The 5707-nt window shown below is 62.6% G+C and overlaps 1 long non-coding RNA gene across 1 annotated transcript; it reads right to left on the reverse strand.

Moving 5' to 3' along the window:
• Positions 1-1515: 1515 nt before the first annotated feature.
• On the reverse strand, positions 1516-5644 carry LOC146595726 (uncharacterized). The gene is made up of 3 exons (XR_014895872.1): positions 5331-5644; positions 2819-2944; positions 1516-2389 (listed from the first exon to the last, which is right to left on the reverse strand). It is a non-coding gene; the product is annotated as an uncharacterized LOC146595726 (long non-coding RNA).
• Between the last annotated feature and the right edge of the window lie 63 nt (positions 5645-5707).

Genomic DNA, 5707 nt, shown 5'->3' on the forward strand with positions numbered 1-5707 from the left:
CAAGTGTGCAAAGGTCCCGCCACGTGCAAGAGCCCAGCTGCGCGCAAGGCCTCGCCGCGTGCAAGCTCCCCGCTACGTGCGAGAGTCCCGCCGCGCGCAAGGTCGAGSGGCGCGAGGTCTTGTCGCGTGCAAGCAGCCGCCCCGTCCACGGTCGTGTCGCACGCGACGTCTCACCCCGTGCAAGGTCTAGCGGTGGGCAGGGTCGCGCGCCGCGTGCGAGGACCCGCCGCGGGCAAGGACGTGTCGCGTGCGCAGTTTTGTCGCGTGCAAGGTCTCGCCGCACGCGAGGTCCAGCGGCGCGCGAGGTCTCGCTGCGCCCGACGACCCGCCACGTGCCCGGTCTCGGCCACGTGCAAGGACCCGTCCTGCGCACAATTTTGCTGCGTGCAAGGTCCCGCGGAGAGCCGGTTCCCAGCACGGGCGCCCGGTTCAAAGCAGCATCCCTGCAGCGTCGGCATCTCCAGCCTCCCCGGTCTCCATAGCGACGCTTCCAGCCCCAAACCGGCGCCGGGGARGGGGAGGAGGGGGGCATCGCTTCCCGAGTTGCAGCGTTGCATCCTGCCTGGGCGAGCAGATGCTCCCGGGATGCAGCAGCGCATCCCGGATCGCAGCGCTGCAACCCGCCTCGGCGGGCGGACGCTCCCGGGACGCCGCGTCGCTGCCCGGGCTGCGCCGCTGCAGCCCAGCTGGGCGAGCAGATGCTCCCGGGACGCAGCAGCGCATCCCGGCCGGGCGCCGCGCACGCTCTCGGGACGCAGCATCGTCCCCTCGAGCGGCGGCGGCGGCGCCGGAGGGGCCAGGGACCCGCTTTCGAGGTGCGAGAGGGGGAGGCAGGGGGAGCACTCGGCCTGCACGCGCCYGCTGCGCGCTCCGCGCTCTCCTGCCTCGCGCGTGGAAAGGGTTAAGCGAAAAGTCTTTTTCCTAGCACGGAGGAACACCTTTCCCTGGGGGGGGATGAGGGTTATTTTTTGCAATTTAGGCTGAGGAGCAGCAGCCCTGGGCGCTCGGTGCTGCGGCGGGACCGGCCCGCAGCTGGCAGCGATTTAGGCGCCCGCCGACGGCCGCGGGAACCGGCTTCTCCTCCGCGTGGGGTCGAGCGGCCCTGCCAGCCCAGGCAGCCAAGCTCTTGTTCTTTTAATTTTTTTGTTAAGATCCAACCCCCCCCCCGCACACAATAACACAGGCACTGACGGAGCCGGGAAAGACCCGCAGGGTCCCGCAGCCAACAGACTGCAGCACCCCGGGGACCCGTGTGAGCCCTAATTTTCACACGTCGCCAAGCTCCTTTCTTAATTCCTAATTTATGCACCGTCTCGCTCCGATAACGATTTTCCTTATTATTATTACTCATCTTTGCATACTTTTCCCCACCGCCACCACCTCCATCCCCGACCGCGGGCTTCGTGCCGGGGCTGTCACTCATCCCGGCGGCTGCTTCCTTGCATAACGGCCGCGTGACTCCGGCGCGCCGCCCGCGCCGCCCGCGCCCGCGCTGCCCCGGCCGCTATTTCGGGAGCGCCGAAGCCCACGGGGCGCCGAGGGGCCGCCGCAGCCTCCGCCGGCGGAGCCGCCCCACCGCGGCCCCGAGCTGGGGGTCCCTCCTCGCGGCCGACTCCGGGCAGAGAAAGGAAAAGGTTTCGGGCAAAGCCGAAATACAGCGTCGCTGTATTATCTCTACCGGCGTTTCCAAAGCTCCGCTCCGAGATTCCCTTCTTGCAACTAAATTGCGGGGAGAAAAGCACTTTTCCGAGCGTTTCCCTGAAAGCGCTTCACCGGGCGGCGGGACTGGCCGCGCTCGCTTGCGCTACCGCCCGGCTCCCGCGACGCAGGCAGCAGGCAGCGGCCGCGCTCAGCACGGCGCGTTTCCCCGGTTCAAGTTGAACCTGGGTTGAATCTGGTTTGCTGCTTGTTTTTTTTTTTCTGTCCCCTTTCTTTTATAATTTTTGGGGGGAGATATTTCCAACAGGAAATATCCCATGTGATAGGTGTCTCTTTTTCTGCCCGTATCCCAGCCCTAACGGCTTTCTGCTCCGAGCCCTGCGGAAAGACCCCTCATCTTCCCGTCACCTCAGCCGGTCCGGATCCCAGAAAGGGGAGGCAGAAAGGGAAAAAAAAAGGGGGAAACGGTCGATTCACCTGCAGAGATCTCAAGAGCCCGGGGAGGCGCCGCGGCCGCGGGAAGGCCACCAAGCGGGGCGCCAGGCCGCCCTCGGCCGCGCGGGGATGCGCGACGCTCCCCCCGCCTCGGGGCTCCGCCAGCTCCGACCTGCCTCCTCCTCTTCGCTGACCTCCCGGCACGCTGACACGGTAACGTAGAAGAGGCTCGTTCATCGCTTCCGAGTTGCTGAAAGCYGAAGCGCAGCTCCCACGGCAGGTGTTTTTCTGTTCGCTGAGCAAGAGAACAAAGAGTTTTTATTACCTTGCCCTCAATTTAGCTCATCCTTCCGAGCAAAAGCACTCACATCCTCCCGGCAGCCATCCAGAAACGGGCAACGTTTACCGAGCAACCACAGGAATATTTTATTCCAAGCCRTTGCAGTAATTACGATACCCTTAAYGCKATAATAAYGTCCCTATCTCATCACGCCACGCCGGACTAGTACCAATGACACACGCAAAAACTACCCCTGAGCAACTTCCGCGCTTAGTTTATCGGGAGCACRGCAGAGCTTTCCCTGCCCGCTCTGCGTAAGCCCCTCTCCGCGGGCGGATGCCAGCAGGACGCGCGGCGCCGCAAGCAAACCCGCGGGCGTTCGCTCGCGCAGCTCCGGCCTCGAGGAAAGCCGCGGCTAACGCCGGACGGCTTGTCAGTTCTCACCTTCTTCTCGGCTCCCGGGTCCATCCTCAGCGCCTTCGGTGAAATCGGTCTTGGCCTCCAGGTGTCGTCCGTTCTCTGCAGGCATCAGGTCACCATGTTCTGCTAAAGCACGAGGCACGCAGAGCTCTGGGAAGGTGGAGGATCGAGCAAAGAGCAGCCTCGGTTAAACGTTAGGTTTGCAAGAGATTGTAAAGGTAGAGTAGGAACRCCGGGCGTGGGGCACGGGCAAACCGGAGAGGCTCCGGTTTGCCCCACAGAAGGCCCGACCTCYGACAAGGCTTCCCCGACGTCTCCGAACGTGAGCTAATCCCACCCGGCGCCAGCTCGGCGCCCGCTCGGGGCGGTTAGAGGCTGAGGGCAGGGGAGGTCAGAGAAGAGGAGACAGCAAGGGAAGAGGGCAAAGGACAGATGCCCGAGGACAGGAACCAAGTGGGCTGGGCGATGCTTCTGGAGCACCAACAGCCCGATCTAGGTTGCCCACCTTAACCCCTGCTTGGACGGTGCATGAGAACGTCAGCTGCAGACATGCAACGGCCAGAGAAGCGCAACCAGTGTGGGAAGGGGTGAGATGCCACCAGCACTGTGCTGGGGAACCCTCCACATCACACTTAAATTGCCAAAACAGGCTCCACATCTGGGGAGCAGCGAAACAGCAGGAGCACGGAGGTTGCCGGGAAGCGGTGGTAACATAGCCTGGCTCAGCAGAGGAGCCCCCGCGCTCCCGCTTGCCCGCCAGCTCCGTTCCCGGATCTCCAGGTGGAAGCTGAACTCATCCTCGGAGGGGCTGGTGGCCTCGATCTCCAGGAGCTGAGGAAAACGGTGCCCGTGTGAAAGCCTGAGCTGCACCTCCAAAAGGTCTTCTCCTCCAGGAGCYGCAGGAGGCCTCCACCGGGCTCGGCGTGGTGCTGCCGGCCCCCAGCAACCCCAGAGGCGTGAGCTGATGGGAAGACMTGAGGCAAACTCTCCTCCTGCTCTGGTGTCCCACACCTCCAGATTGCTTCTGCAAAGGTTGACTGATGCCTCTGGGCTCCTCGTTTAGCAGAGACATTCAGCTGCAAAGCGGCTGCTTCCGCCAACTACACTTCAACTCTTCTCCTGAGCAGGTTTTCCTCCGTTCCAGTTCATCTCCCCCACAGCCCAGGGCTTCAGAGGAGACCTTTTGGGGCGCTTTCAGGCCTCAGCCAGCTCCGCAGGGGGATCTGGAGAAGTTGCTAGGCAGCAGCTCTTGCTGAGTAGCTCCTTAACGCTTTATGCAATGATTGACGAGGTCCAGGAGGAGCCAGCGGCAGCAAAATACCTCGGCTTCTCCTTTCCTAGTGGTTCCACGTTGTTAAAGCCACCTTTACACGCACACGTCACGGAAGGGACTGAAGGCCAGGTGCGGTGGCAGGGGGGATGGGGGGGAGAAGGACGCCTTAGGGAAGGAGAAAGGGAGAAATGCCAGGAAAATGCTCCATCTCCCAGCTAGGCACAAAGGGAGGTTCATTACGGAGCTGCCTGATGGTTTCACGCGTCGAGTGGAAGAACGGAGCAAACGCAGGTGACAACAACGTGGTCACTGATACCTCCAGCAGGCCAACAAGACCCCAAAAGGGTGCAGGAAACGTCTCCCTCAGCCCCAGCTGGCTGCAAAGCGGCTACTCCACTTGGGTGATGCTGAGAAGTTTCAGCGTGCGTTTTCGTTGTACGGTGGAGCAAAAAAAATCAGACTTTTCCTCTTCCCAGGGACGTGAAGGGCTGAAGGTCCTCAGAAATGTCTCCTCCAGGTCCAACCTGGGACTATGTCCTGCCCAGGATGCCCAGAGGAAGAGCCCGCTTCCACACAGCCAGGCAAAGAGATTCCCGCAGCTCCGTTTGTATCGATCAACACTGACATCCAGTGGCTCGTCCAGATGGTTACGGTCGGCCTTGGGAAAACGTGGAGATCTGCCGGCTCCGGASGCACCGGCACCACCATGGTGCGAAGCAGGTGTCTCCACGAGCTCCTCGGCGGCAGTGGCACGGCGGACTCCCACCCGGTTGTGGAAGCGATTGCCTGGCTCCGGATCCCGTATGGGTTTTTACTAGGCAAATAAGCAAATCCGGGGAAAAGCCCTACCTTCCCCATTTCCAGTGCTTGCTAAATGTTTGCCAACTACAGCTTTTGGCTCAAATGAAGAAAATAACATATGCTGGAAAAAAAATCCCGGGATTCATACCAACAAGTCCGGGAGCTGAGATGTATTTATTGATAAAACAGAGCGGGATCCAACACGGAGGCTCAAAGCAGGCGCGAGGCTTCGGGGAAGAGCAGTGCAGCTTGCCGGGGCCAAGGGGCACGCGGAGGCGGGAGGGACGCCGGATCCGCCGCGGGAGCAGCTCCCCTCCGCGGTTCCTCGAGGAGGACGAGCCGCGCCGGACGCGAGCCGACGAGCCGGCTCAGGGACCCGGCAYGCCCGCGTCACCGGCTGCTTCTCGCGTATAAAACACGCCCGGAGAGGGCACCAAGGAAATAAGGAGTTTTTGCGCTTACCCTTTTTCGAAGGAGGACAAGCGGAAAGCGGAGTTCGGCCTCGTCGGAAACGCGGCGTCCGAGCCGGCCGCCGGGTGAGGCGAGAGCAGCTCGGGGCGCCCAGCGAAGCGGCCGAGCGGCGCAGGAGCTCGTTGGGTTAACGAGAACCCGAAGGTGCAGAACGGGGGATCAGTGAGGGTGCGCAGCGGCCGCCTCGGGCGCCAGCCCCCCAGCCGGATCTGACGCCAGCCCCATAGCCCACAGCTTGTCCCAATCCCGGCTTCAGAGCCAGGCCCCAGCCCCACAGTCAGGAGCCAGTCCCACAACCCACAGCCAGCTCAGAGCCCAGCCCCACAGCCCAGCCCCAGCCCCACAGCCTGGCCAGACCTCAGCCCCAC

This window comes from Rhea americana, unplaced genomic scaffold (genome assembly GCF_003343005.1).
Source record: "Rhea americana isolate MKP2758 unplaced genomic scaffold, rheAme1 scaffold_217, whole genome shotgun sequence".
In the NCBI taxonomy this organism is placed as follows: Eukaryota; Metazoa; Chordata; class Aves; order Rheiformes; family Rheidae; genus Rhea; species Rhea americana.